Source organism: Atractosteus spatula, chromosome 10 (genome assembly GCF_055471065.1).
Source record: "Atractosteus spatula isolate fAtrSpa1 chromosome 10, fAtrSpa1.hap1, whole genome shotgun sequence".
NCBI classification, from domain to species: domain Eukaryota; kingdom Metazoa; phylum Chordata; class Actinopteri; order Semionotiformes; family Lepisosteidae; genus Atractosteus; species Atractosteus spatula.
In genome coordinates, this window is record NC_142715.1 from 27,335,411 (window position 1) to 27,361,313 (window position 25,903).

General features: G+C 52.9%; 37 non-coding genes and 4 pseudogenes across 37 annotated transcripts; all 41 read right to left on the reverse strand.

Annotated features, from left to right (window-relative positions):
- Window positions 1-130: 130 nt before the first annotated feature.
- LOC148826842 (5S ribosomal RNA) lies at window positions 131-249 on the reverse strand. The gene has a single exon (XR_016092001.1). It is a non-coding gene; the product is annotated as a 5S ribosomal RNA (ribosomal RNA).
- Window positions 250-786: 537 nt separating this feature from the next.
- LOC148826843 (5S ribosomal RNA) lies at window positions 787-905 on the reverse strand. The gene has a single exon (XR_016092002.1). It is a non-coding gene; the product is annotated as a 5S ribosomal RNA (ribosomal RNA).
- Window positions 906-1,443: 538 nt separating this feature from the next.
- LOC148826844 (5S ribosomal RNA) lies at window positions 1,444-1,562 on the reverse strand (annotated as a pseudogene).
- Window positions 1,563-2,099: 537 nt separating this feature from the next.
- LOC148826845 (5S ribosomal RNA) lies at window positions 2,100-2,218 on the reverse strand. Its single transcript, XR_016092004.1, has one exon. It is a non-coding gene; the product is annotated as a 5S ribosomal RNA (ribosomal RNA).
- Window positions 2,219-2,755: 537 nt separating this feature from the next.
- Window positions 2,756-2,874, reverse strand: LOC148826846 (5S ribosomal RNA). The gene has a single exon (XR_016092923.1). It is a non-coding gene; the product is annotated as a 5S ribosomal RNA (ribosomal RNA).
- Window positions 2,875-3,411: 537 nt separating this feature from the next.
- LOC148826847 (5S ribosomal RNA) lies at window positions 3,412-3,530 on the reverse strand. Its single transcript, XR_016092006.1, has one exon. It is a non-coding gene; the product is annotated as a 5S ribosomal RNA (ribosomal RNA).
- A 537-nt stretch (window positions 3,531-4,067) lies between these two features.
- Window positions 4,068-4,186, reverse strand: LOC148826848 (5S ribosomal RNA). The gene has a single exon (XR_016092007.1). It is a non-coding gene; the product is annotated as a 5S ribosomal RNA (ribosomal RNA).
- Window positions 4,187-4,723: 537 nt separating this feature from the next.
- LOC148826849 (5S ribosomal RNA) lies at window positions 4,724-4,842 on the reverse strand. The gene has a single exon (XR_016092008.1). It is a non-coding gene; the product is annotated as a 5S ribosomal RNA (ribosomal RNA).
- Window positions 4,843-5,380: 538 nt separating this feature from the next.
- LOC148826850 (5S ribosomal RNA) lies at window positions 5,381-5,499 on the reverse strand (annotated as a pseudogene).
- Window positions 5,500-6,036: 537 nt separating this feature from the next.
- On the reverse strand, window positions 6,037-6,155 carry LOC148826851 (5S ribosomal RNA). The gene has a single exon (XR_016092009.1). It is a non-coding gene; the product is annotated as a 5S ribosomal RNA (ribosomal RNA).
- A 537-nt stretch (window positions 6,156-6,692) lies between these two features.
- On the reverse strand, window positions 6,693-6,811 carry LOC148826852 (5S ribosomal RNA). The gene has a single exon (XR_016092924.1). It is a non-coding gene; the product is annotated as a 5S ribosomal RNA (ribosomal RNA).
- A 537-nt stretch (window positions 6,812-7,348) lies between these two features.
- Window positions 7,349-7,467, reverse strand: LOC148826853 (5S ribosomal RNA). The gene has a single exon (XR_016092010.1). It is a non-coding gene; the product is annotated as a 5S ribosomal RNA (ribosomal RNA).
- Window positions 7,468-8,005: 538 nt separating this feature from the next.
- On the reverse strand, window positions 8,006-8,124 carry LOC148826854 (5S ribosomal RNA). The gene has a single exon (XR_016092011.1). It is a non-coding gene; the product is annotated as a 5S ribosomal RNA (ribosomal RNA).
- Window positions 8,125-8,661: 537 nt separating this feature from the next.
- LOC148826855 (5S ribosomal RNA) lies at window positions 8,662-8,780 on the reverse strand. Its single transcript, XR_016092012.1, has one exon. It is a non-coding gene; the product is annotated as a 5S ribosomal RNA (ribosomal RNA).
- A 537-nt stretch (window positions 8,781-9,317) lies between these two features.
- LOC148826856 (5S ribosomal RNA) lies at window positions 9,318-9,436 on the reverse strand. The gene has a single exon (XR_016092013.1). It is a non-coding gene; the product is annotated as a 5S ribosomal RNA (ribosomal RNA).
- A 538-nt stretch (window positions 9,437-9,974) lies between these two features.
- On the reverse strand, window positions 9,975-10,093 carry LOC148826857 (5S ribosomal RNA). Its single transcript, XR_016092015.1, has one exon. It is a non-coding gene; the product is annotated as a 5S ribosomal RNA (ribosomal RNA).
- Window positions 10,094-10,630: 537 nt separating this feature from the next.
- On the reverse strand, window positions 10,631-10,749 carry LOC148826858 (5S ribosomal RNA). Its single transcript, XR_016092016.1, has one exon. It is a non-coding gene; the product is annotated as a 5S ribosomal RNA (ribosomal RNA).
- A 537-nt stretch (window positions 10,750-11,286) lies between these two features.
- LOC148826859 (5S ribosomal RNA) lies at window positions 11,287-11,405 on the reverse strand. The gene has a single exon (XR_016092018.1). It is a non-coding gene; the product is annotated as a 5S ribosomal RNA (ribosomal RNA).
- A 456-nt stretch (window positions 11,406-11,861) lies between these two features.
- LOC148826860 (5S ribosomal RNA) lies at window positions 11,862-11,980 on the reverse strand. The gene has a single exon (XR_016092019.1). It is a non-coding gene; the product is annotated as a 5S ribosomal RNA (ribosomal RNA).
- A 456-nt stretch (window positions 11,981-12,436) lies between these two features.
- Window positions 12,437-12,555, reverse strand: LOC148826861 (5S ribosomal RNA). The gene has a single exon (XR_016092020.1). It is a non-coding gene; the product is annotated as a 5S ribosomal RNA (ribosomal RNA).
- Window positions 12,556-13,011: 456 nt separating this feature from the next.
- Window positions 13,012-13,130, reverse strand: LOC148826862 (5S ribosomal RNA; annotated as a pseudogene).
- Window positions 13,131-13,586: 456 nt separating this feature from the next.
- On the reverse strand, window positions 13,587-13,705 carry LOC148826863 (5S ribosomal RNA). The gene has a single exon (XR_016092021.1). It is a non-coding gene; the product is annotated as a 5S ribosomal RNA (ribosomal RNA).
- Window positions 13,706-14,242: 537 nt separating this feature from the next.
- On the reverse strand, window positions 14,243-14,361 carry LOC148826864 (5S ribosomal RNA). Its single transcript, XR_016092022.1, has one exon. It is a non-coding gene; the product is annotated as a 5S ribosomal RNA (ribosomal RNA).
- Window positions 14,362-14,898: 537 nt separating this feature from the next.
- On the reverse strand, window positions 14,899-15,017 carry LOC148826865 (5S ribosomal RNA). The gene has a single exon (XR_016092024.1). It is a non-coding gene; the product is annotated as a 5S ribosomal RNA (ribosomal RNA).
- A 537-nt stretch (window positions 15,018-15,554) lies between these two features.
- LOC148826866 (5S ribosomal RNA) lies at window positions 15,555-15,673 on the reverse strand. Its single transcript, XR_016092026.1, has one exon. It is a non-coding gene; the product is annotated as a 5S ribosomal RNA (ribosomal RNA).
- Window positions 15,674-16,129: 456 nt separating this feature from the next.
- LOC148826867 (5S ribosomal RNA) lies at window positions 16,130-16,248 on the reverse strand. The gene has a single exon (XR_016092027.1). It is a non-coding gene; the product is annotated as a 5S ribosomal RNA (ribosomal RNA).
- Window positions 16,249-16,704: 456 nt separating this feature from the next.
- Window positions 16,705-16,823, reverse strand: LOC148826868 (5S ribosomal RNA). Its single transcript, XR_016092028.1, has one exon. It is a non-coding gene; the product is annotated as a 5S ribosomal RNA (ribosomal RNA).
- A 456-nt stretch (window positions 16,824-17,279) lies between these two features.
- LOC148826869 (5S ribosomal RNA) lies at window positions 17,280-17,398 on the reverse strand. The gene has a single exon (XR_016092029.1). It is a non-coding gene; the product is annotated as a 5S ribosomal RNA (ribosomal RNA).
- A 537-nt stretch (window positions 17,399-17,935) lies between these two features.
- On the reverse strand, window positions 17,936-18,054 carry LOC148826870 (5S ribosomal RNA). Its single transcript, XR_016092925.1, has one exon. It is a non-coding gene; the product is annotated as a 5S ribosomal RNA (ribosomal RNA).
- A 537-nt stretch (window positions 18,055-18,591) lies between these two features.
- On the reverse strand, window positions 18,592-18,710 carry LOC148826871 (5S ribosomal RNA). The gene has a single exon (XR_016092031.1). It is a non-coding gene; the product is annotated as a 5S ribosomal RNA (ribosomal RNA).
- A 537-nt stretch (window positions 18,711-19,247) lies between these two features.
- LOC148826872 (5S ribosomal RNA) lies at window positions 19,248-19,366 on the reverse strand. The gene has a single exon (XR_016092032.1). It is a non-coding gene; the product is annotated as a 5S ribosomal RNA (ribosomal RNA).
- Window positions 19,367-19,903: 537 nt separating this feature from the next.
- On the reverse strand, window positions 19,904-20,022 carry LOC148826873 (5S ribosomal RNA). Its single transcript, XR_016092926.1, has one exon. It is a non-coding gene; the product is annotated as a 5S ribosomal RNA (ribosomal RNA).
- Window positions 20,023-20,478: 456 nt separating this feature from the next.
- On the reverse strand, window positions 20,479-20,597 carry LOC148826874 (5S ribosomal RNA). The gene has a single exon (XR_016092033.1). It is a non-coding gene; the product is annotated as a 5S ribosomal RNA (ribosomal RNA).
- Window positions 20,598-21,134: 537 nt separating this feature from the next.
- Window positions 21,135-21,253, reverse strand: LOC148826875 (5S ribosomal RNA). Its single transcript, XR_016092034.1, has one exon. It is a non-coding gene; the product is annotated as a 5S ribosomal RNA (ribosomal RNA).
- A 456-nt stretch (window positions 21,254-21,709) lies between these two features.
- On the reverse strand, window positions 21,710-21,828 carry LOC148826876 (5S ribosomal RNA). Its single transcript, XR_016092035.1, has one exon. It is a non-coding gene; the product is annotated as a 5S ribosomal RNA (ribosomal RNA).
- A 456-nt stretch (window positions 21,829-22,284) lies between these two features.
- On the reverse strand, window positions 22,285-22,403 carry LOC148826877 (5S ribosomal RNA). The gene has a single exon (XR_016092037.1). It is a non-coding gene; the product is annotated as a 5S ribosomal RNA (ribosomal RNA).
- A 456-nt stretch (window positions 22,404-22,859) lies between these two features.
- LOC148826878 (5S ribosomal RNA) lies at window positions 22,860-22,988 on the reverse strand (annotated as a pseudogene).
- Window positions 22,989-23,444: 456 nt separating this feature from the next.
- LOC148826879 (5S ribosomal RNA) lies at window positions 23,445-23,563 on the reverse strand. Its single transcript, XR_016092038.1, has one exon. It is a non-coding gene; the product is annotated as a 5S ribosomal RNA (ribosomal RNA).
- Window positions 23,564-24,100: 537 nt separating this feature from the next.
- On the reverse strand, window positions 24,101-24,219 carry LOC148826880 (5S ribosomal RNA). The gene has a single exon (XR_016092039.1). It is a non-coding gene; the product is annotated as a 5S ribosomal RNA (ribosomal RNA).
- A 537-nt stretch (window positions 24,220-24,756) lies between these two features.
- On the reverse strand, window positions 24,757-24,875 carry LOC148826881 (5S ribosomal RNA). The gene has a single exon (XR_016092040.1). It is a non-coding gene; the product is annotated as a 5S ribosomal RNA (ribosomal RNA).
- Window positions 24,876-25,331: 456 nt separating this feature from the next.
- Window positions 25,332-25,450, reverse strand: LOC148826882 (5S ribosomal RNA). Its single transcript, XR_016092041.1, has one exon. It is a non-coding gene; the product is annotated as a 5S ribosomal RNA (ribosomal RNA).
- Window positions 25,451-25,903: the final 453 nt, after the last annotated feature.

The window sequence follows — 25,903 nt, forward strand, 5'->3', positions numbered from 1 at the left end:
ACGCTCACGCTAATACACAAGCACCCGTGTCTCGCCAAAGCTGACAAATAAACAGACGGACAAGCCGCACTGCACGTGTGAACAGGGGAATGAGCGAGCGAGCGGGGATAGGGCGCCTCCTGCGCTTAAAAGCTTACAGCACCTGGTATTCCCAGGCGGTCTCCCATCCAAGTACTAACCAGGCCCATCCCTGTTTAGCTTCCGAGATCAGACGAGATCAGGCGTGCTCAAGGGGGTGTGGCCGTAAGCGAGAGCAAGGCTCGCTGGCACCCTTCTTATAGAGAGGACAGCTCCGTCACCTCTTTTACGACGCTGCTTTTTTTCCCTTGCGTTTTTCTCTTCTTCCCACGTTCTCTCTCTTCACTGCCTTCGTCCCCGCTCTATTTCACTTCAGCCTTTCACTCTTGCTTCCTTCCAATGAGGACGGAGCTGCGGGAGAAAGGGCGCTATAGAGGTTCGCTGTGGAGAGCTGCTGCTGTGCTTTGACATCTGAGCTCTGTGGAAAACGATCTCAATACAATTCTGAAAAACGCGACTCCCCGAACGCCAGCCGAACAAGTCTCCACAGCCGAAGCGCTGTGTCTCTTTTCAGCTGGCGATAAACCTTTCCTCGATCCTTTGCGGACTTGTAAAACTGTTCATGATCAGAATAAAAAACGCTCACGCTAATACACAAGCACCCGTGTCTCGCCAAAGCTGACAAATAAACAGACGGACAAGCCGCACTGCACGTGTGAACAGGGGAATGAGCGAGCGAGCGGGGATAGGGCGCCTCCTGCGCTTAAAAGCTTACAGCACCTGGTATTCCCAGGCGGTCTCCCATCCAAGTACTAACCAGGCCCATCCCTGTTTAGCTTCCGAGATCAGACGAGATCAGGCGTGCTCAAGGGGGTGTGGCCGTAAGCGAGAGCAAGGCTCGCTGGCACCCTTCTTATAGAGAGGACAGCTCCGTCACCTCTTTTACGACGCTGCTTTTTTTCCCTTGCGTTTTTCTCTTCTTCCCACGTTCTCTCTCTTCACTGCCTTCGTCCCCGCTCTATTTCACTTCAGCCTTTCACTCTTGCTTCCTTCCAATGAGGACGGAGCTGCGGGAGAAAGGGCGCTATAGAGGATCGCTGTGGAGAGCTGCTGCTGTGCTTTGACATCTGAGCTCTGTGGAAAACGATCTCAATACAATTCTGAAATTACGCGACTCCCCGAACGCCAGCCGAACAAGTCTCCACAGCCGAAGCGCTGTGTCTCTTTTCAGCTGGCGATAAACCTTTCCTCGATCCTTTGCGGACTTGTAAAACTGTTCATGATCAGAATAAAAAACGCTCACGCTAATACACAAGCACCCGTGTCTCGCCAAAGCTGACAAATAAACAGACGGACAAGCCGCACTGCACGTGTGAACAGGGGAATGAGCGAGCGAGCGGGGATAGGGCGCCTCCTGCGCTTAAAAGCTTACAGCACCTGGTATTCCCAGGCGGTCTCCCATCCAAGTACTAACCAGGCCCATCCCTGTTTAGCTTCCAAGATCAGACGAGATCAGGCGTGCTCAAGGGGGTGTGGCCGTAAGGAAGAGCAAGGCTCGCTGGCACCCTTCTTATAGAGAGGACAGCTCCGTCACCTCTTTTACGACGCTGCTTTTTTTCCCTTGCGTTTTTCTCTTCTTCCCACGTTCTCTCTCTTCACTGCCTTCGTCCCCGCTCTATTTCACTTCAGCCTTTCACTCTTGCTTCCTTCCAATGAGGACGGAGCTGCGGGAGAAAGGGCGCTATAGAGGATCGCTGTGGAGAGCTGCTGCTGTGCTTTGACATCTGAGCTCTGTGGAAAACGATCTCAATACAATTCTGAAAAACGCGACCCCCCGAACGCCAGCCGAACAAGTCTCCACAGCCGAAGCGCTGTGTCTCTTTTCAGCTGGCGATAAACCTTTCCTCGATCCTTTGCGGACTTGTAAAACTGTTCATGATCAGAATAAAAAACGCTCACGCTAATACACAAGCACCCGTGTCTCGCCAAAGCTGACAAATAAACAGACGGACAAGCCGCACTGCACGTGTGAACAGGGGAATGAGCGAGCGAGCGGGGATAGGGCGCCTCCTGCGTTTAAAAGCTTACAGCACCTGGTATTCCCAGGCGGTCTCCCATCCAAGTACTAACCAGGCCCATCCCTGTTTAGCTTCCGAGATCAGACGAGATCAGGCGTGCTCAAGGGGGTGTGGCCGTAAGCGAGAGCAAGGCTCGCTGGCACCCTTCTTATAGAGAGGACAGCTCCGTCACCTCTTTTACGACGCTGCTTTTTTTCCCTTGCGTTTTTCTCTTCTTCCCACGTTCTCTCTCTTCACTGCCTTCGTCCCCGCTCTATTTCACTTCAGCCTTTCACTCTTGCTTCCTTCCAATGAGGACGGAGCTGCGGGAGAAAGGGCGCTATAGAGGATCGCTGTGGAGAGCTGCTGCTGTGCTTTGACATCTGAGCTCTGTGGAAAACGATCTCAATACAATTCTGAAAAACGCGACTCCCCGAACGCCAGCCGAACAAGTCTCCACAGCCGAAGCGCTGTGTCTCTTTTCAGCTGGCGATAAACCTTTCCTCGATCCTTTGCGGACTTGTAAAACTGTTCATGATCAGAATAAAAAACGCTCACGCTAATACACAAGCACCCGTGTCTCGCCAAAGCTGACAAATAAACAGACGGACAAGCCGCACTGCACGTGTGAACAGGGGAATGAGCGAGCGAGCGGGGATAGGGCGCCTCCTGCGCTTAAAAGCTTACAGCACCTGGTATTCCCAGGCGGTCTCCCATCCAAGTACTAACCAGGCCCATCCCTGTTTAGCTTCCGAGATCAGACGAGATCAGGCGTGCTCAAGGGGGTGTGGCCGCAAGCGAGAGCCAAGCTCGCTGGCACCCTTCTTATAGAGAGGACAGCTCCGTCACCTCTTTTACGACGCTGCTTTTTTTCCCTTGCGTTTTTCTCTTCTTCCCACGTTCTCTCTCTTCACTGCCTTCGTCCCCGCTCTATTTCACTTCAGCCTTTCACTCTTGCTTCCTTCCAATGAGGACGGAGCTGCGGGAGAAAGGGCGCTATAGAGGATCGCTGTGGAGAGCTGCTGCTGTGCTTTGACATCTGAGCTCTGTGGAAAACGATCTCAATACAATTCTGAAAAACGCGACTCCCCGAACGCCAGCCGAACAAGTCTCCACAGCCGAAGCGCTGTGTCTCTTTTCAGCTGGCGATAAACCTTTCCTCGATCCTTTGCGGACTTGTAAAACTGTTCATGATCAGAATAAAAAACGCTCACGCTAATACACAAGCACCCGTGTCTCGCCAAAGCTGACAAATAAACAGACGGACAAGCCGCACTGCACGTGTGAACAGGGGAATGAGCGAGCGAGCGGGGATAGGGCGCCTCCTGCGCTTAAAAGCTTACAGCACCTGGTATTCCCAGGCGGTCTCCCATCCAAGTACTAACCAGGCCCATCCCTGTTTAGCTTCCGAGATCAGACGAGATCAGGCGTGCTCAAGGGGGTGTGGCCGTAAGCGAGAGCAAGGCTCGCTGGCACCCTTCTTATAGAGAGGACAGCTCCGTCACCTCTTTTACGACGCTGCTTTTTTTCCCTTGCGTTTTTCTCTTCTTCCCACGTTCTCTCTCTTCACTGCCTTCGTCCCCGCTCTATTTCACTTCAGCCTTTCACTCTTGCTTCCTTCCAATGAGGACGGAGCTGCGGGAGAAAGGGCGCTATAGAGGATCGCTGTGGAGAGCTGCTGCTGTGCTTTGACATCTGAGCTCTGTGGGAAACGATCTCAATACAATTCTGAAAAACGCGACTCCCCGAACGCCAGCCGAACAAGTCTCCACAGCCGAAGCGCTGTGTCTCTTTTCAGCTGGCGATAAACCTTTCCTCGATCCTTTGCGGACTTGTAAAACTGTTCATGATCAGAATAAAAAACGCTCACGCTAATACACAAGCACCCGTGTCTCGCCAAAGCTGACAAATAAACAGACGGACAAGCCGCACTGCACGTGTGAACAGGGGAATGAGCGAGCGAGCGGGGATAGGGCGCCTCCTGCGCTTAAAAGCTTACAGCACCTGGTATTCCCAGGCGGTCTCCCATCCAAGTACTAACCAGGCCCATCCCTGTTTAGCTTCCGAGATCAGACGAGATCAGGCGTGCTCAAGGGGGTGTGGCCGTAAGCGAGAGCAAGGCTCGCTGGCACCCTTCTTATAGAGAGGACAGCTCCGTCACCTCTTTTACGACGCTGCTTTTTTTCCCTTGCGTTTTTCTCTTCTTCCCACGTTCTCTCTCTTCACTGCCTTCGTCCCCGCTCTATTTCACTTCAGCCTTTCACTCTTGCTTCCTTCCAATGAGGACGGAGCTGCGGGAGAAAGGGCGCTATAGAGGATCGCTGTGGAGAGCTGCTGCTGTGCTTTGACATCTGAGCTCTGTGGGAAACGATCTCAATACAATTCTGAAAAACGCGACTCCCCGAACGCCAGCCGAACAAGTCTCCACAGCCGAAGCGCTGTGTCTCTTTTCAGCTGGCGATAAACCTTTCCTCGATCCTTTGCGGACTTGTAAAACTGTTCATGATCAGAATAAAAAACGCTCACGCTAATACACAAGCACCCGTGTCTCGCCAAAGCTGACAAATAAACAGACGGACAAGCCGCACTGCACGTGTGAACAGGGGAATGAGCGAGCGAGCGGGGATAGGGTGCCTCCTGCGCTTAAAAGCTTACAGCACCTGGTATTCCCAGGCGGTCTCCCATCCAAGTACTAACCAGGCCCATCCCTGTTTAGCTTCCGAGATCAGACGAGATCAGGCGTGCTCAAGGGGGTGTGGCCGTAAGCGAGAGCAAGGCTCGCTGGCACCCTTCTTATAGAGAGGACAGCTCCGTCACCTCTTTTACGACGCTGCTTTTTTTCCCTTGCGTTTTTCTCTTCTTCCCACGTTCTCTCTCTTCACTGCCTTCGTCCCCGCTCTATTTCACTTCAGCCTTTCACTCTTGCTTCCTTCCAATGAGGACGGAGCTGCGGGAGAAAGGGCGCTATAGAGGATCGCTGTGGAGAGCTGCTGCTGTGCTTTGACATCTGAGCTCTGTGGAAAACGATCTCAATACAATTCTGAAATTACGCGACTCCCCGAACGCCAGCCGAACAAGTCTCCACAGCCGAAGCGCTGTGTCTCTTTTCAGCTGGCGATAAACCTTTCCTCGATCCTTTGCGGACTTGTAAAACTGTTCATGATCAGAATAAAAAACGCTCACGCTAATACACAAGCACCCGTGTCTCGCCAAAGCTGACAAATAAACAGACGGACAAGCCGCACTGCACGTGTGAACAGGGGAATGAGCGAGCGAGCGGGGATAGGGCGCCTCCTGCGCTTAAAAGCTTACAGCACCTGGTATTCCCAGGCGGTCTCCCATCCAAGTACTAACCAGGCCCATCCCTGTTTAGCTTCCAAGATCAGACGAGATCAGGCGTGCTCAAGGGGGTGTGGCCGTAAGGAAGAGCAAGGCTCGCTGGCACCCTTCTTATAGAGAGGACAGCTCCGTCACCTCTTTTACGACGCTGCTTTTTTTCCCTTGCGTTTTTCTCTTCTTCCCACGTTCTCTCTCTTCACTGCCTTCGTCCCCGCTCTATTTCACTTCAGCCTTTCACTCTTGCTTCCTTCCAATGAGGACGGAGCTGCGGGAGAAAGGGCGCTATAGAGGATCGCTGTGGAGAGCTGCTGCTGTGCTTTGACATCTGAGCTCTGTGGAAAACGATCTCAATACAATTCTGAAAAACGCGACCCCCCGAACGCCAGCCGAACAAGTCTCCACAGCCGAAGCGCTGTGTCTCTTTTCAGCTGGCGATAAACCTTTCCTCGATCCTTTGCGGACTTGTAAAACTGTTCATGATCAGAATAAAAAACGCTCACGCTAATACACAAGCACCCGTGTCTCGCCAAAGCTGACAAATAAACAGACGGACAAGCCGCACTGCACGTGTGAACAGGGGAATGAGCGAGCGAGCGGGGATAGGGCGCCTCCTGCGTTTAAAAGCTTACAGCACCTGGTATTCCCAGGCGGTCTCCCATCCAAGTACTAACCAGGCCCATCCCTGTTTAGCTTCCGAGATCAGACGAGATCAGGCGTGCTCAAGGGGGTGTGGCCGTAAGCGAGAGCAAGGCTCGCTGGCACCCTTCTTATAGAGAGGACAGCTCCGTCACCTCTTTTACGACGCTGCTTTTTTTCCCTTGCGTTTTTCTCTTCTTCCCACGTTCTCTCTCTTCACTGCCTTCGTCCCCGCTCTATTTCACTTCAGCCTTTCACTCTTGCTTCCTTCCAATGAGGACGGAGCTGCGGGAGAAAGGGCGCTATAGAGGATCGCTGTGGAGAGCTGCTGCTGTGCTTTGACATCTGAGCTCTGTGGAAAACGATCTCAATACAATTCTGAAAAACGCGACTCCCCGAACGCCAGCCGAACAAGTCTCCACAGCCGAAGCGCTGTGTCTCTTTTCAGCTGGCGATAAACCTTTCCTCGATCCTTTGCGGACTTGTAAAACTGTTCATGATCAGAATAAAAAACGCTCACGCTAATACACAAGCACCCGTGTCTCGCCAAAGCTGACAAATAAACAGACGGACAAGCCGCACTGCACGTGTGAACAGGGGAATGAGCGAGCGAGCGGGGATAGGGCGCCTCCTGCGCTTAAAAGCTTACAGCACCTGGTATTCCCAGGCGGTCTCCCATCCAAGTACTAACCAGGCCCATCCCTGTTTAGCTTCCGAGATCAGACGAGATCAGGCGTGCTCAAGGGGGTGTGGCCGCAAGCGAGAGCCAAGCTCGCTGGCACCCTTCTTATAGAGAGGACAGCTCCGTCACCTCTTTTACGACGCTGCTTTTTTTCCCTTGCGTTTTTCTCTTCTTCCCACGTTCTCTCTCTTCACTGCCTTCGTCCCCGCTCTATTTCACTTCAGCCTTTCACTCTTGCTTCCTTCCAATGAGGACGGAGCTGCGGGAGAAAGGGCGCTATAGAGGATCGCTGTGGAGAGCTGCTGCTGTGCTTTGACATCTGAGCTCTGTGGAAAACGATCTCAATACAATTCTGAAAAACGCGACTCCCCGAACGCCAGCCGAACAAGTCTCCACAGCCGAAGCGCTGTGTCTCTTTTCAGCTGGCGATAAACCTTTCCTCGATCCTTTGCGGACTTGTAAAACTGTTCATGATCAGAATAAAAAACGCTCACGCTAATACACAAGCACCCGTGTCTCGCCAAAGCTGACAAATAAACAGACGGACAAGCCGCACTGCACGTGTGAACAGGGGAATGAGCGAGCGAGCGGGGATAGGGCGCCTCCTGCGCTTAAAAGCTTACAGCACCTGGTATTCCCAGGCGGTCTCCCATCCAAGTACTAACCAGGCCCATCCCTGTTTAGCTTCCGAGATCAGACGAGATCAGGCGTGCTCAAGGGGGTGTGGCCGTAAGCGAGAGCAAGGCTCGCTGGCACCCTTCTTATAGAGAGGACAGCTCCGTCACCTCTTTTACGACGCTGCTTTTTTTCCCTTGCGTTTTTCTCTTCTTCCCACGTTCTCTCTCTTCACTGCCTTCGTCCCCGCTCTATTTCACTTCAGCCTTTCACTCTTGCTTCCTTCCAATGAGGACGGAGCTGCGGGAGAAAGGGCGCTATAGAGGATCGCTGTGGAGAGCTGCTGCTGTGCTTTGACATCTGAGCTCTGTGGAAAACGATCTCAATACAATTCTGAAATTACGCGACTCCCCGAACGCCAGCCGAACAAGTCTCCACAGCCGAAGCGCTGTGTCTCTTTTCAGCTGGCGATAAACCTTTCCTCGATCCTTTGCGGACTTGTAAAACTGTTCATGATCAGAATAAAAAACGCTCACGCTAATACACAAGCACCCGTGTCTCGCCAAAGCTGACAAATAAACAGACGGACAAGCCGCACTGCACGTGTGAACAGGGGAATGAGCGAGCGAGCGGGGATAGGGCGCCTCCTGCGCTTAAAAGCTTACAGCACCTGGTATTCCCAGGCGGTCTCCCATCCAAGTACTAACCAGGCCCATCCCTGTTTAGCTTCCGAGATCAGACGAGATCAGGCGTGCTCAAGGGGGTGTGGCCGTAAGCGAGAGCAAGGCTCGCTGGCACCCTTCTTATAGAGAGGACAGCTCCGTCACCTCTTTTACGACGCTGCTTTTTTTCCCTTGCGTTTTTCTCTTCTTCCCACGTTCTCTCTCTTCACTGCCTTCGTCCCCGCTCTATTTCACTTCAGCCTTTCACTCTTGCTTCCTTCCAATGAGGACGGAGCTGCGGGAGAAAGGGCGCTATAGAGGATCGCTGTGGAGAGCTGCTGCTGTGCTTTGACATCTGAGCTCTGTGGAAAACGATCTCAATACAATTCTGAAAAACGCGACTCCCCGAACGCCAGCCGAACAAGTCTCCACAGCCGAAGCGCTGTGTCTCTTTTCAGCTGGCGATAAACCTTTCCTCGATCCTTTGCGGACTTGTAAAACTGTTCATGATCAGAATAAAAAACGCTCACGCTAATACACAAGCACCCGTGTCTCGCCAAAGCTGACAAATAAACAGACGGACAAGCCGCACTGCACGTGTGAACAGGGGAATGAGCGAGCGAGCGGGGATAGGGCGCCTCCTGCGCTTAAAAGCTTACAGCACCTGGTATTCCCAGGCGGTCTCCCATCCAAGTACTAACCAGGCCCATCCCTGTTTAGCTTCCGAGATCAGACGAGATCAGGCGTGCTCAAGGGGGTGTGGCCGTAAGCGAGAGCAAGGCTCGCTGGCACCCTTCTTATAGAGAGGACAGCTCCGTCACCTCTTTTACGACGCTGCTTTTTTTCCCTTGCGTTTTTCTCTTCTTCCCACGTTCTCTCTCTTCACTGCCTTCGTCCCCGCTCTATTTCACTTCAGCCTTTCACTCTTGCTTCCTTCCAATGAGGACGGAGCTGCGGGAGAAAGGGCGCTATAGAGGATCGCTGTGGAGAGCTGCTGCTGTGCTTTGACATCTGAGCTCTGTGGAAAACGATCTCAATACAATTCTGAAAAACGCGACTCCCCGAACGCCAGCCGAACAAGTCTCCACAGCCGAAGCGCTGTGTCTCTTTTCAGCTGGCGATAAACCTTTCCTCGATCCTTTGCGGACTTGTAAAACTGTTCATGATCAGAATAAAAAACGCTCACGCTAATACACAAGCACCCGTGTCTCGCCAAAGCTGACAAATAAACAGACGGACAAGCCGCACTGCACGTGTGAACAGGGGAATGAGCGAGCGAGCGGGGATAGGGCGCCTCCTGCGCTTAAAAGCTTACAGCACCTGGTATTCCCAGGCGGTCTCCCATCCAAGTACTAACCAGGCCCATCCCTGTTTAGCTTCCGAGATCAGACGAGATCAGGCGTGCTCAAGGGGGTGTGGCCGTAAGCGAGAGCAAGGCTCGCTGGCACCCTTCTTATAGAGAGGACAGCTCCGTCACCTCTTTTACGACGCTGCTTTTTTTCCCTTGCGTTTTTCTCTTCTTCCCACGTTCTCTCTCTTCACTGCCTTCGTCCCCGCTCTATTTCACTTCAGCCTTTCACTCTTGCTTCCTTCCAATGAGGACGGAGCTGCGGGAGAAAGGGCGCTATAGAGGATCGCTGTGGAGAGCTGCTGCTGTGCTTTGACATCTGAGCTCTGTGGAAAACGATCTCAATACAATTCTGAAATTACGCGACTCCCCGAACGCCAGCCGAACAAGTCTCCACAGCCGAAGCGCTGTGTCTCTTTTCAGCTGGCGATAAACCTTTCCTCGATCCTTTGCGGACTTGTAAAACTGTTCATGATCAGAATAAAAAACGCTCACGCTAATACACAAGCACCCGTGTCTCGCCAAAGCTGACAAATAAACAGACGGACAAGCCGCACTGCACGTGTGAACAGGGGAATGAGCGAGCGAGCGGGGATAGGGCGCCTCCTGCGCTTAAAAGCTTACAGCACCTGGTATTCCCAGGCGGTCTCCCATCCAAGTACTAACCAGGCCCATCCCTGTTTAGCTTCCGAGATCAGACGAGATCAGGCGTGCTCAAGGGGGTGTGGCCGTAAGCGAGAGCAAGGCTCGCTGGCACCCTTCTTATAGAGAGGACAGCTCCGTCACCTCTTTTACGACGCTGCTTTTTTTCCCTTGCGTTTTTCTCTTCTTCCCACGTTCTCTCTCTTCACTGCCTTCGTCCCCGCTCTATTTCACTTCAGCCTTTCACTCTTGCTTCCTTCCAATGAGGACGGAGCTGCGGGAGAAAGGGCGCTATAGAGGATCGCTGTGGAGAGCTGCTGCTGTGCTTTGACATCTGAGCTCTGTGGAAAACGATCTCAATACAATTCTGAAAAACGCGACTCCCCGAACGCCAGCCGAACAAGTCTCCACAGCCGAAGCGCTGTGTCTCTTTTCAGCTGGCGATAAACCTTTCCTCGATCCTTTGCGGACTTGTAAAACTGTTCATGATCAGAATAAAAAACGCTCACGCTAATACACAAGCACCCGTGTCTCGCCAAAGCTGACAAATAAACAGACGGACAAGCCGCACTGCACGTGTGAACAGGGGAATGAGCGAGCGAGCGGGGATAGGGCGCCTCCTGCGCTTAAAAGCTTACAGCACCTGGTATTCCCAGGCGGTCTCCCATCCAAGTACTAACCAGGCCCATCCCTGTTTAGCTTCCGAGATCAGACGAGATCAGGCGTGCTCAAGGGGGTGTGGCCGTAAGCGAGAGCAAGGCTCGCTGGCACCCTTCTTATAGAGAGGACAGCTCCGTCACCTCTTTTACGACGCTGCTTTTTTTCCCTTGCGTTTTTCTCTTCTTCCCACGTTCTCTCTCTTCACTGCCTTCGTCCCCGCTCTATTTCACTTCAGCCTTTCACTCTTGCTTCCTTCCAATGAGGACGGAGCTGCGGGAGAAAGGGCGCTATAGAGGATCGCTGTGGAGAGCTGCTGCTGTGCTTTGACATCTGAGCTCTGTGGAAAACGATCTCAATACAATTCTGAAAAACGCGACTCCCCGAACGCCAGCCGAACAAGTCTCCACAGCCGAAGCGCTGTGTCTCTTTTCAGCTGGCGATAAACCTTTCCTCGATCCTTTGCGGACTTGTAAAACTGTTCATGATCAGAATAAAAAACGCTCACGCTAATACACAAGCACCCGTGTCTCGCCAAAGCTGACAAATAAACAGACGGACAAGCCGCACTGCACGTGTGAACAGGGGAATGAGCGAGCGAGCGGGGATAGGGCGCCTCCTGCGCTTAAAAGCTTACAGCACCTGGTATTCCCAGGCGGTCTCCCATCCAAGTACTAACCAGGCCCATCCCTGTTTAGCTTCCGAGATCAGACGAGATCAGGCGTGCTCAAGGGGGTGTGGCCGTAAGCGAGAGCAAGGCTCGCTGGCACCCTTCTTATAGAGAGGACAGCTCCGTCACCTCTTTTACGACGCTGCTTTTTTCTTGCTTCCTTCCAATGAGGACGGAGCTGCGGGAGAAAGGGCGCTATAGAGGATCGCTGTGGAGAGCTGCTGCTGTGCTTTGACATCTGAGCTCTGTGGAAAACGATCTCAATACAATTCTGAAAAACGCGACTCCCCGAACGCCAGCCGAACAAGTCTCCACAGCCGAAGCGCTGTGTCTCTTTTCAGCTGGCGATAAACCTTTCCTCGATCCTTTGCGGACTTGTAAAACTGTTCATGATCAGAATAAAAAACGCTCACGCTAATACACAAGCACCCGTGTCTCGCCAAAGCTGACAAATAAACAGACGGACAAGCCGCACTGCACGTGTGAACAGGGGAATGAGCGAGCGAGCGGGGATAGGGCGCCTCCTGCGCTTAAAAGCTTACAGCACCTGGTATTCCCAGGCGGTCTCCCATCCAAGTACTAACCAGGCCCATCCCTGTTTAGCTTCCGAGATCAGACGAGATCAGGCGTGCTCAAGGGGGTGTGGCCGTAAGCGAGAGCAAGGCTCGCTGGCACCCTTCTTATAGAGAGGACAGCTCCGTCACCTCTTTTACGACGCTGCTTTTTTCTTGCTTCCTTCCAATGAGGACGGAGCTGCGGGAGAAAGGGCGCTATAGAGGATCGCTGTGGAGAGCTGCTGCTGTGCTTTGACATCTGAGCTCTGTGGAAAACGATCTCAATACAATTCTGAAAAACGCGACTCCCCGAACGCCAGCCGAACAAGTCTCCACAGCCGAAGCGCTGTGTCTCTTTTCAGCTGGCGATAAACCTTTCCTCGATCCTTTGCGGACTTGTAAAACTGTTCATGATCAGAATAAAAAACGCTCACGCTAATACACAAGCACCCGTGTCTCGCCAAAGCTGACAAATAAACAGACGGACAAGCCGCACTGCACGTGTGAACAGGGGAATGAGCGAGCGAGCGGGGATAGGGCGCCTCCTGCGCTTAAAAGCTTACAGCACCTGGTATTCCCAGGCGGTCTCCCATCCAAGTACTAACCAGGCCCATCCCTGTTTAGCTTCCGAGATCAGACGAGATCAGGCGTGCTCAAGGGGGTGTGGCCGTAAGCGAGAGCAAGGCTCGCTGGCACCCTTCTTATAGAGAGGACAGCTCCGTCACCTCTTTTACGACGCTGCTTTTTTCTTGCTTCCTTCCAATGAGGACGGAGCTGCGGGAGAAAGGGCGCTATAGAGGATCGCTGTGGAGAGCTGCTGCTGTGCTTTGACATCTGAGCTCAGTGGAAAACGATCTCAATACAATTATGAAAAACGCGACTCCCCGAACGCCAGCCGAACAAGTCTCCACAGCCGAAGCGCTGTGTCTCTTTTCAGCTGGCGATAAACCTTTCCTCGATCCTTTGCGGACTTGTAAAACTGTTCATGATCAGAATAAAAAACGCTCACGCTAATACACAAGCACCCGTGTCTCGCCAAAGCTGACAAATAAACAGACGGACAAGCCGCACTGCACGTGTGAACAGGGGAATGAGCGAGCGAGCGGGGATAGGGCGCCTCCTGCGCTTAAAAGCTTACAGCACCTGGTATTCCCAGGCGGTCTCCCATCCAAGAACTAACCAGGCCCATCCCTGTTTAGCTTCCAAGATCAGACGAGATCAGGCGTGCTCAAGGGGGTGTGGCCGTAAGCGAGAGCAAGGCTCGCTGGCACCCTTCTTATAGAGAGGACAGCTCCGTCACCTCTTTTACGACGCTGCTTTTTTCTTGCTTCCTTCCAATGAGGACGGAGCTGCGGGAGAAAGGGCGCTATAGAGGATCGCTGTGGAGAGCTGCTGCTGTGCTTTGACATCTGAGCTCTGTGGAAAACGATCTCAATACAATTCTGAAAAACGCGACTCCCCGAACGCCAGCCGAACAAGTCTCCACAGCCGAAGCGCTGTGTCTCTTTTCAGCTGGCGATAAACCTTTCCTCGATCCTTTGCGGACTTGTAAAACTGTTCATGATCAGAATAAAAAACGCTCACGCTAATACACAAGCACCCGTGTCTCGCCAAAGCTGACAAATAAACAGACGGACAAGCCGCACTGCACGTGTGAACAGGGGAATGAGCGAGCGAGCGGGGATAGGGCGCCTCCTGCGCTTAAAAGCTTACAGCACCTGGTATTCCCAGGCGGTCTCCCATCCAAGTACTAACCAGGCCCATCCCTGTTTAGCTTCCGAGATCAGACGAGATCAGGCGTGCTCAAGGGGGTGTGGCCGTAAGCGAGAGCAAGGCTCGCTGGCACCCTTCTTATAGAGAGGACAGCTCCGTCACCTCTTTTACGACGCTGCTTTTTTTCCCTTGCGTTTTTCTCTTCTTCCCACGTTCTCTCTCTTCACTGCCTTCGTCCCCGCTCTATTTCACTTCAGCCTTTCACTCTTGCTTCCTTCCAATGAGGACGGAGCTGCGGGAGAAAGGGCGCTATAGAGGATCGCTGTGGAGAGCTGCTGCTGTGCTTTGACATCTGAGCTCTGTGGAAAACGATCTCAATACAATTCTGAAAAACGCGACTCCCCGAACGCCAGCCGAACAAGTCTCCACAGCCGAAGCGCTGTGTCTCTTTTCAGCTGGCGATAAACCTTTCCTCGATCCTTTGCGGACTTGTAAAACTGTTCATGATCAGAATAAAAAACGCTCACGCTAATACACAAGCACCCGTGTCTCGCCAAAGCTGACAAATAAACAGACGGACAAGCCGCACTGCACGTGTGAACAGGGGAATGAGCGAGCGAGCGGGGATAGGGCGCCTCCTGCGCTTAAAAGCTTACAGCACCTGGTATTCCCAGGCGGTCTCCCATCCAAGTACTAACCAGGCCCATCCCTGTTTAGCTTCCGAGATCAGACGAGATCAGGCGTGCTCAAGGGGGTGTGGCCGTAAGCGAGAGCAAGGCTCGCTGGCACCCTTCTTATAGAGAGGACAGCTCCGTCACCTCTTTTACGACGCTGCTTTTTTTCCCTTGCGTTTTTCTCTTCTTCCCACGTTCTCTCTCTTCACTGCCTTCGTCCCCGCTCTATTTCACTTCAGCCTTTCACTCTTGCTTCCTTCCAATGAGGACGGAGCTGCGGGAGAAAGGGCGCTATAGAGGATCGCTGTGGAGAGCTGCTGCTGTGCTTTGACATCTGAGCTCTGTGGAAAACGATCTCAATACAATTCTGAAAAACGCGACTCCCCGAACGCCAGCCGAACAAGTCTCCACAGCCGAAGCGCTGTGTCTCTTTTCAGCTGGCGATAAACCTTTCCTCGATCCTTTGCGGACTTGTAAAACTGTTCATGATCAGAATAAAAAACGCTCACGCTAATACACAAGCACCCGTGTCTCGCCAAAGCTGACAAATAAACAGACGGACAAGCCGCACTGCACGTGTGAACAGGGGAATGAGCGAGCGAGCGGGGATAGGGCGCCTCCTGCGCTTAAAAGCTTACAGCACCTGGTATTCCCAGGCGGTCTCCCATCCAAGTACTAACCAGGCCCATCCCTGTTTAGCTTCCGAGATCAGACGAGATCAGGCGTGCTCAAGGGGGTGTGGCCGTAAGCGAGAGCAAGGCTCGCTGGCACCCTTCTTATAGAGAGGACAGCTCCGTCACCTCTTTTACGACGCTGCTTTTTTTCCCTTGCGTTTTTCTCTTCTTCCCACGTTCTCTCTCTTCACTGCCTTCGTCCCCGCTCTATTTCACTTCAGCCTTTCACTCTTGCTTCCTTCCAATGAGGACGGAGCTGCGGGAGAAAGGGCGCTATAGAGGATCGCTGTGGAGAGCTGCTGCTGTGCTTTGACATCTGAGCTCTGTGGAAAACGATCTCAATACAATTCTGAAAAACGCGACTCCCCGAACGCCAGCCGAACAAGTCTCCACAGCCGAAGCGCTGTGTCTCTTTTCAGCTGGCGATAAACCTTTCCTCGATCCTTTGCGGACTTGTAAAACTGTTCATGATCAGAATAAAAAACGCTCACGCTAATACACAAGCACCCGTGTCTCGCCAAAGCTGACAAATAAACAGACGGACAAGCCGCACTGCACGTGTGAACAGGGGAATGAGCGAGCGAGCGGGGATAGGGCGCCTCCTGCGCTTAAAAGCTTACAGCACCTGGTATTCCCAGGCGGTCTCCCATCCAAGTACTAACCAGGCCCATCCCTGTTTAGCTTCCGAGATCAGACGAGATCAGGCGTGCTCAAGGGGGTGTGGCCGTAAGCGAGAGCAAGGCTCGCTGGCACCCTTCTTATAGAGAGGACAGCTCCGTCACCTCTTTTACGACGCTGCTTTTTTCTTGCTTCCTTCCAATGAGGACGGAGCTGCGGGAGAAAGGGCGCTATAGAGGATCGCTGTGGAGAGCTGCTGCTGTGCTTTGACATCTGAGCTCTGTGGAAAACGATCTCAATACAATTCTGAAAAACGCGACTCCCCGAACGCCAGCCGAACAAGTCTCCACAGCCGAAGCGCTGTGTCTCTTTTCAGCTGGCGATAAACCTTTCCTCGATCCTTTGCGGACTTGTAAAACTGTTCATGATCAGAATAAAAAACGCTCACGCTAATACACAAGCACCCGTGTCTCGCCAAAGCTGACAAATAAACAGACGGACAAGCCGCACTGCACGTGTGAACAGGGGAATGAGCGAGCGAGCGGGGATAGGGCGCCTCCTGCGCTTAAAAGCTTACAGCACCTGGTATTCCCAGGCGGTCTCCCATCCAAGTACTAACCAGGCCCATCCCTGTTTAGCTTCCGAGATCAGACGAGATCAGGCGTGCTCAAGGGGGTGTGGCCGTAAGCGAGAGCAAGGCTCGCTGGCACCCTTCTTATAGAGAGGACAGCTCCGTCACCTCTTTTACGACGCTGCTTTTTTCTTGCTTCCTTCCAATGAGGACGGAGCTGCGGGAGAAAGGGCGCTATAGAGGATCGCTGTGGAGAGCTGCTGCTGTGCTTTGACATCTGAGCTCTGTGGAAAACGATCTCAATACAATTCTGAAAAACGCGACTCCCCGAACGCCAGCCGAACAAGTCTCCACAGCCGAAGCGCTGTGTCTCTTTTCAGCTGGCGATAAACCTTTCCTCGATCCTTTGCGGACTTGTAAAACTGTTCATGATCAGAATAAAAAACGCTCACGCTAATACACAAGCACCCGTGTCTCGCCAAAGCTGACAAATAAACAGACGGACAAGCCGCACTGCACGTGTGAACAGGGGAATGAGCGAGCGAGCGGGGATAGGGCGCCTCCTGCGCTTAAAAGCTTACAGCACCTGGTATTCCCAGGCGGTCTCCCATCCAAGTACTAACCAGGCCCATCCCTGTTTAGCTTCCGAGATCAGACGAGATCAGGCGTGCTCAAGGGGGTGTGGCCGTAAGCGAGAGCAAGGCTCGCTGGCACCCTTCTTATAGAGAGGACAGCTCCGTCACCTCTTTTACGACGCTGCTTTTTTCTTGCTTCCTTCCAATGAGGACGGAGCTGCGGGAGAAAGGGCGCTATAGAGGATCGCTGTGGAGAGCTGCTGCTGTGCTTTGACATCTGAGCTCTGTGGAAAACGATCTCAATACAATTCTGAAAAACGCGACTCCCCGAACGCCAGCCGAACAAGTCTCCACAGCCGAAGCGCTGTGTCTCTTTTCAGCTGGCGATAAACCTTTCCTCGATCCTTTGCGGACTTGTAAAACTGTTCATGATCAGAATAAAAAACGCTCACGCTAATACACAAGCACCCGTGTCTCGCCAAAGCTGACAAATAAACAGACGGACAAGCCGCACTGCACGTGTGAACAGGGGAATGAGCGAGCGAGCGGGGATAGGGCGCCTCCTGCGCTTAAAAGCTTACAGCACCTGGTATTCCCAGGCGGTCTCCCATCCAAGTACTAACCAGGCCCATCCCTGTTTAGCTTCCGAGATCAGACGAGATCAGGCGTGCTCAAGGGGGTGTGGCCGTAAGCGAGAGCAAGGCTCGCTGGCACCCTTCTTATAGAGAGGACAGCTCCGTCACCTCTTTTACGACGCTGCTTTTTTTCCCTTGCGTTTTTCTCTTCTTCCCACGTTCTCTCTCTTCACTGCCTTCGTCCCCGCTCTATTTCACTTCAGCCTTTCACTCTTGCTTCCTTCCAATGAGGACGGAGCTGCGGGAGAAAGGGCGCTATAGAGGATCGCTGTGGAGAGCTGCTGCTGTGCTTTGACATCTGAGCTCTGTGGAAAACGATCTCAATACAATTCTGAAAAACGCGACTCCCCGAACGCCAGCCGAACAAGTCTCCACAGCCGAAGCGCTGTGTCTCTTTTCAGCTGGCGATAAACCTTTCCTCGATCCTTTGCGGACTTGTAAAACTGTTCATGATCAGAATAAAAAACGCTCACGCTAATACACAAGCACCCGTGTCTCGCCAAAGCTGACAAATAAACAGACGGACAAGCCGCACTGCACGTGTGAACAGGGGAATGAGCGAGCGAGCGGGGATAGGGCGCCTCCTGCGCTTAAAAGCTTACAGCACCTGGTATTCCCAGGCGGTCTCCCATCCAAGTACTAACCAGGCCCATCCCTGTTTAGCTTCCGAGATCAGACGAGATCAGGCGTGCTCAAGGGGGTGTGGCCGCAAGCGAGAGCCAGGCTCGCTGGCACCCTTCTTATAGAGAGGACAGCTCCGTCACCTCTTTTACGACGCTGCTTTTTTTCCCTTGCGTTTTTCTCTTCTTCCCACGTTCTCTCTCTTCACTGCCTTCGTCCCCGCTCTATTTCACTTCAGCCTTTCACTCTTGCTTCCTTCCAATGAGGACGGAGCTGCGGGAGAAAGGGCGCTATAGAGGATCGCTGTGGAGAGCTGCTGCTGTGCTTTGACATCTGAGCTCTGTGGAAAACGATCTCAATACAATTCTGAAAAACGCGACTCCCCGAACGCCAGCCGAACAAGTCTCCACAGCCGAAGCGCTGTGTCTCTTTTCAGCTGGCGATAAACCTTTCCTCGATCCTTTGCGGACTTGTAAAACTGTTCATGATCAGAATAAAAAACGCTCACGCTAATACACAAGCACCCGTGTCTCGCCAAAGCTGACAAATAAACAGACGGACAAGCCGCACTGCACGTGTGAACAGGGGAATGAGCGAGCGAGCGGGGATAGGGCGCCTCCTGCGCTTAAAAGCTTACAGCACCTGGTATTCCCAGGCGGTCTCCCATCCAAGTACTAACCAGGCCCATCCCTGTTTAGCTTCCGAGATCAGACGAGATCAGGCGTGCTCAAGGGGGTGTGGCCGTAAGCGAGAGCAAGGCTCGCTGGCACCCTTCTTATAGAGAGGACAGCTCCGTCACCTCTTTTACGACGCTGCTTTTTTTCCCTTGCGTTTTTCTCTTCTTCCCACGTTCTCTCTCTTCACTGCCTTCGTCCCCGCTCTATTTCACTTCAGCCTTTCACTCTTGCTTCCTTCCAATGAGGACGGAGCTGCGGGAGAAAGGGCGCTATAGAGGATCGCTGTGGAGAGCTGCTGCTGTGCTTTGACATCTGAGCTCTGTGGAAAACGATCTCAATACAATTCTGAAAAACGCGACTCCCCGAACGCCAGCCGAACAAGTCTCCACAGCCGAAGCGCTGTGTCTCTTTTCAGCTGGCGATAAACCTTTCCTCGATCCTTTGCGGACTTGTAAAACTGTTCATGATCAGAATAAAAAACGCTCACGCTAATACACAAGCACCCGTGTCTCGCCAAAGCTGACAAATAAACAGACGGACAAGCCGCACTGCACGTGTGAACAGGGGAATGAGCGAGCGAGCGGGGATAGGGCGCCTCCTGCGCTTAAAAGCTTACAGCACCTGGTATTCCCAGGCGGTCTCCCATCCAAGTACTAACCAGGCCCATCCCTGTTTAGCTTCCGAGATCAGACGAGATCAGGCGTGCTCAAGGGGGTGTGGCCGTAAGCGAGAGCAAGGCTCGCTGGCACCCTTCTTATAGAGAGGACAGCTCCGTCACCTCTTTTACGACGCTGCTTTTTTTCCCTTGCGTTTTTCTCTTCTTCCCACGTTCTCTCTCTTCACTGCCTTCGTCCCCGCTCTATTTCACTTCAGCCTTTCACTCTTGCTTCCTTCCAATGAGGACGGAGCTGCGGGAGAAAGGGCGCTATAGAGGATCGCTGTGGAGAGCTGCTGCTGTGCTTTGACATCTGAGCTCTGTGGAAAACGATCTCAATACAATTCTGAAAAACGCGACTCCCCGAACGCCAGCCGAACAAGTCTCCACAGCCGAAGCGCTGTGTCTCTTTTCAGCTGGCGATAAACCTTTCCTCGATCCTTTGCGGACTTGTAAAACTGTTCATGATCAGAATAAAAAACGCTCACGCTAATACACAAGCACCCGTGTCTCGCCAAAGCTGACAAATAAACAGACGGACAAGCCGCACTGCACGTGTGAACAGGGGAATGAGCGAGCGAGCGGGGATAGGGCGCCTCCTGCGCTTAAAAGCTTACAGCACCTGGTATTCCCAGGCGGTCTCCCATCCAAGTACTAACCAGGCCCATCCCTGTTTAGCTTCCGAGATCAGACGAGATCAGGCGTGCTCAAGGGGGTGTGGCCGCAAGCGAGAGCCAGGCTCGCTGGCACCCTTCTTATAGAGAGGACAGCTCCGTCACCTCTTTTACGACGCTGCTTTTTTCTTGCTTCCTTCCAATGAGGACGGAGCTGCGGGAGAAAGGGCGCTATAGAGGATCGCTGTGGAGAGCTGCTGCTGTGCTTTGACATCTGAGCTCTGTGGAAAACGATCTCAATACAATTCTGAAAAACGCGACTCCCCGAACGCCAGCCGAACAAGTCTCCACAGCCGAAGCGCTGTGTCTCTTTTCAGCTGGCGATAAACCTTTCCTCGATCCTTTGCGGACTTGTAAAACTGTTCATGATCAGAATAAAAAACGCTCACGCTAATACACAAGCACCCGTGTCTCGCCAAAGCTGACAAATAAACAGACGGACAAGCCGCACTGCACGTGTGAACAGGGGAATGAGCGAGCGAGCGGGGATAGGGCGCCTCCTGCGCTTAAAAGCTTACAGCACCTGGTATTCCCAGGCGGTCTCCCATCCAAGTACTAACCAGGCCCATCCCTGTTTAGCTTCCGAGATCAGACGAGATCAGGCGTGCTCAAGGGGGTGTGGCCGTAAGCGAGAGCAAGGCTCGCTGGCACCCTTCTTATAGAGAGGACAGCTCCGTCACCTCTTTTACGACGCTGCTTTTTTTCCCTTGCGTTTTTCTCTTCTTCCCACGTTCTCTCTCTTCACTGCCTTCGTCCCCGCTCTATTTCACTTCAGCCTTTCACTCTTGCTTCCTTCCAATGAGGACGGAGCTGCGGGAGAAAGGGCGCTATAGAGGATCGCTGTGGAGAGCTGCTGCTGTGCTTTGACATCTGAGCTCTGTGGAAAACGATCTCAATACAATTCTGAAAAACGCGACTCCCCGAACGCCAGCCGAACAAGTCTCCACAGCCGAAGCGCTGTGTCTCTTTTCAGCTGGCGATAAACCTTTCCTCGATCCTTTGCGGACTTGTAAAACTGTTCATGATCAGAATAAAAAACGCTCACGCTAATACACAAGCACCCGTGTCTCGCCAAAGCTGACAAATAAACAGACGGACAAGCCGCACTGCACGTGTGAACAGGGGAATGAGCGAGCGAGCGGGGATAGGGCGCCTCCTGCGCTTAAAAGCTTACAGCACCTGGTATTCCCAGGCGGTCTCCCATCCAAGTACTAACCAGGCCCATCCCTGTTTAGCTTCCGAGATCAGACGAGATCAGGCGTGCTCAAGGGGGTGTGGCCGTAAGCGAGAGCAAGGCTCGCTGGCACCCTTCTTATAGAGAGGACAGCTCCGTCACCTCTTTTACGACGCTGCTTTTTTCTTGCTTCCTTCCAATGAGGACGGAGCTGCGGGAGAAAGGGCGCTATAGAGGATCGCTGTGGAGAGCTGCTGCTGTGCTTTGACATCTGAGCTCTGTGGAAAACGATCTCAATACAATTCTGAAAAACGCGACTCCCCGAACGCCAGCCGAACAAGTCTCCACAGCCGAAGCGCTGTGTCTCTTTTCAGCTGGCGATAAACCTTTCCTCGATCCTTTGCGGACTTGTAAAACTGTTCATGATCAGAATAAAAAACGCTCACGCTAATACACAAGCACCCGTGTCTCGCCAAAGCTGACAAATAAACAGACGGACAAGCCGCACTGCACGTGTGAACAGGGGAATGAGCGAGCGAGCGGGGATAGGGCGCCTCCTGCGCTTAAAAGCTTACAGCACCTGGTATTCCCAGGCGGTCTCCCATCCAAGTACTAACCAGGCCCATCCCTGTTTAGCTTCCGAGATCAGACGAGATCAGGCGTGCTCAAGGGGGTGTGGCCGTAAGCGAGAGCAAGGCTCGCTGGCACCCTTCTTATAGAGAGGACAGCTCCGTCACCTCTTTTACGACGCTGCTTTTTTCTTGCTTCCTTCCAATGAGGACGGAGCTGCGGGAGAAAGGGCGCTATAGAGGATCGCTGTGGAGAGCTGCTGCTGTGCTTTGACATCTGAGCTCTGTGGAAAACGATCTCAATACAATTCTGAAAAACGCGACTCCCCGAACGCCAGCCGAACAAGTCTCCACAGCCGAAGCGCTGTGTCTCTTTTCAGCTGGCGATAAACCTTTCCTCGATCCTTTGCGGACTTGTAAAACTGTTCATGATCAGAATAAAAAACGCTCACGCTAATACACAAGCACCCGTGTCTCGCCAAAGCTGACAAATAAACAGACGGACAAGCCGCACTGCACGTGTGAACAGGGGAATGAGCGAGCGAGCGGGGATAGGGCGCCTCCTGCGCTTAAAAGCTTACAGCACCTGGTATTCCCAGGCGGTCTCCCATCCAAGTACTAACCAGGCCCATCCCTGTTTAGCTTCCGAGATCAGACGAGATCAGGCGTGCTCAAGGGGGTGTGGCCGTAAGCGAGAGCAAGGCTCGCTGGCACCCTTCTTATAGAGAGGACAGCTCCGTCACCTCTTTTACGACGCTGCTTTTTTCTTGCTTCCTTCCAATGAGGACGGAGCTGCGGGAGAAAGGGCGCTATAGAGGATCGCTGTGGAGAGCTGCTGCTGTGCTTTGACATCTGAGCTCTGTGGAAAACGATCTCAATACAATTCTGAAAAACGCGACTCCCCGAACGCCAGCCGAACAAGTCTCCACAGCCGAAGCGCTGTGTCTCTTTTCAGCTGGCGATAAACCTTTCCTCGATCCTTTGCGGACTTGTAAAACTGTTCATGATCAGAATAAAAAACGCTCACGCTAATACACAAGCACCCGTGTCTCGCCAAAGCTGACAAATAAACAGACGGACAAGCCGCACTGCACGTGTGAACAGGGGAATGAGCGAGCGAGCGGGGATAGGGCGCCTCCTGCGCTTAAAAGCTTACAGCACCTGGTATTCCCAGGCGGTCTCCCATCCAAGTACTAACCAGGCCCATCCCTGTTTAGCTTCCGAGATCAGACGAGATCAGACGAGATCAGGCGTGCTCAAGGGGGTGTGGCCGTAAGCGAGAGCAAGGCTCGCTGGCACCCTTCTTATAGAGAGGACAGCTCCGTCACCTCTTTTACGACGCTGCTTTTTTCTTGCTTCCTTCCAATGAGGACGGAGCTGCGGGAGAAAGGGCGCTATAGAGGATCGCTGTGGAGAGCTGCTGCTGTGCTTTGACATCTGAGCTCTGTGGAAAACGATCTCAATACAATTCTGAAAAACGCGACTCCCCGAACGCCAGCCGAACAAGTCTCCACAGCCGAAGCGCTGTGTCTCTTTTCAGCTGGCGATAAACCTTTCCTCGATCCTTTGCGGACTTGTAAAACTGTTCATGATCAGAATAAAAAACGCTCACGCTAATACACAAGCACCCGTGTCTCGCCAAAGCTGACAAATAAACAGACGGACAAGCCGCACTGCACGTGTGAACAGGGGAATGAGCGAGCGAGCGGGGATAGGGCGCCTCCTGCGCTTAAAAGCTTACAGCACCTGGTATTCCCAGGCGGTCTCCCATCCAAGTACTAACCAGGCCCATCCCTGTTTAGCTTCCGAGATCAGACGAGATCAGGCGTGCTCAAGGGGGTGTGGCCGTAAGCGAGAGCAAGGCTCGCTGGCACCCTTCTTATAGAGAGGACAGCTCCGTCACCTCTTTTACGACGCTGCTTTTTTTCCCTTGCGTTTTTCTCTTCTTCCCACGTTCTCTCTCTTCACTGCCTTCGTCCCCGCTCTATTTCACTTCAGCCTTTCACTCTTGCTTCCTTCCAATGAGGACGGAGCTGCGGGAGAAAGGGCGCTATAGAGGATCGCTGTGGAGAGCTGCTGCTGTGCTTTGACATCTGAGCTCTGTGGAAAACGATCTCAATACAATTCTGAAAAACGCGACTCCCCGAACGCCAGCCGAACAAGTCTCCACAGCCGAAGCGCTGTGTCTCTTTTCAGCTGGCGATAAACCTTTCCTCGATCCTTTGCGGACTTGTAAAACTGTTCATGATCAGAATAAAAAACGCTCACGCTAATACACAAGCACCCGTGTCTCGCCAAAGCTGACAAATAAACAGACGGACAAGCCGCACTGCACGTGTGAACAGGGGAATGAGCGAGCGAGCGGGGATAGGGCGCCTCCTGCGCTTAAAAGCTTACAGCACCTGGTATTCCCAGGCGGTCTCCCATCCAAGTACTAACCAGGCCCATCCCTGTTTAGCTTCCGAGATCAGACGAGATCAGGCGTGCTCAAGGGGGTGTGGCCGTAAGCGAGAGCAAGGCTCGCTGGCACCCTTCTTATAGAGAGGACAGCTCCGTCACCTCTTTTACGACGCTGCTTTTTTTCCCTTGCGTTTTTCTCTTCTTCCCACGTTCTCTCTCTTCACTGCCTTCGTCCCCGCTCTATTTCACTTCAGCCTTTCACTCTTGCTTCCTTCCAATGAGGACGGAGCTGCGGGAGAAAGGGCGCTATAGAGGATCGCTGTGGAGAGCTGCTGCTGTGCTTTGACATCTGAGCTCTGTGGAAAACGATCTCAATACAATTCTGAAAAACGCGACTCCCCGAACGCCAGCCGAACAAGTCTCCACAGCCGAAGCGCTGTGTCTCTTTTCAGCTGGCGATAAACCTTTCCTCGATCCTTTGCGGACTTGTAAAACTGTTCATGATCAGAATAAAAAACGCTCACGCTAATACACAAGCACCCGTGTCTCGCCAAAGCTGACAAATAAACAGACGGACAAGCCGCACTGCACGTGTGAACAGGGGAATGAGCGAGCGAGCGGGGATAGGGCGCCTCCTGCGCTTAAAAGCTTACAGCACCTGGTATTCCCAGGCGGTCTCCCATCCAAGTACTAACCAGGCCCATCCCTGTTTAGCTTCCGAGATCAGACGAGATCAGGCGTGCTCAAGGGGGTGTGGCCGTAAGCGAGAGCAAGGCTCGCTGGCACCCTTCTTATAGAGAGGACAGCTCCGTCACCTCTTTTACGACGCTGCTTTTTTCTTGCTTCCTTCCAATGAGGACGGAGCTGCGGGAGAAAGGGCGCTATAGAGGATCGCTGTGGAGAGCTGCTGCTGTGCTTTGACATCTGAGCTCTGTGGAAAACGATCTCAATACAATTCTGAAAAACGCGACTCCCCGAACGCCAGCCGAACAAGTCTCCACAGCCGAAGCGCTGTGTCTCTTTTCAGCTGGCGATAAACCTTTCCTCGATCCTTTGCGGACTTGTAAAACTGTTCATGATCAGAATAAAAAACGCTCACGCTAATACACAAGCACCCGTGTCTCGCCAAAGCTGACAAATAAACAGACGGACAAGCCGCACTGCACGTGTGAACAGGGGAATGAGCGAGCGAGCGGGGATAGGGCGCCTCCTGCGCTTAAAAGCTTACAGCACCTGGTATTCCCAGGCGGTCTCCCATCCAAGTACTAACCAGGCCCATCCCTGTTTAGCTTCCGAGATCAGACGAGATCAGGCGTGCTCAAGGGGGTGTGGCCGTAAGCGAGAGCAAGGCTCGCTGGCACCCTTCTTATAGAGAGGACAGCTCCGTCACCTCTTTTACGACGCTGCTTTTTTTCCCTTGCGTTTTTCTCTTCTTCCCACGTTCTCTCTCTTCACTGCCTTCGTCCCCGCTCTATTTCACTTCAGCCTTTCACTCTTGCTTCCTTCCAATGAGGACGGAGCTGCGGGAGAAAGGGCGCTATAGAGGATCGCTGTGGAGAGCTGCTGCTGTGCTTTGACATCTGAGCTCTGTGGAAAACGATCTCAATACAATTCTGAAAAACGCGACTCCCCGAACGCCAGCCGAACAAGTCTCCACAGCCGAAGCGCTGTGTCTCTTTTCAGCTGGCGATAAACCTTTCCTCGATCCTTTGCGGACTTGTAAAACTGTTCATGATCAGAATAAAAAACGCTCACGCTAATACACAAGCACCCGTGTCTCGCCAAAGCTGACA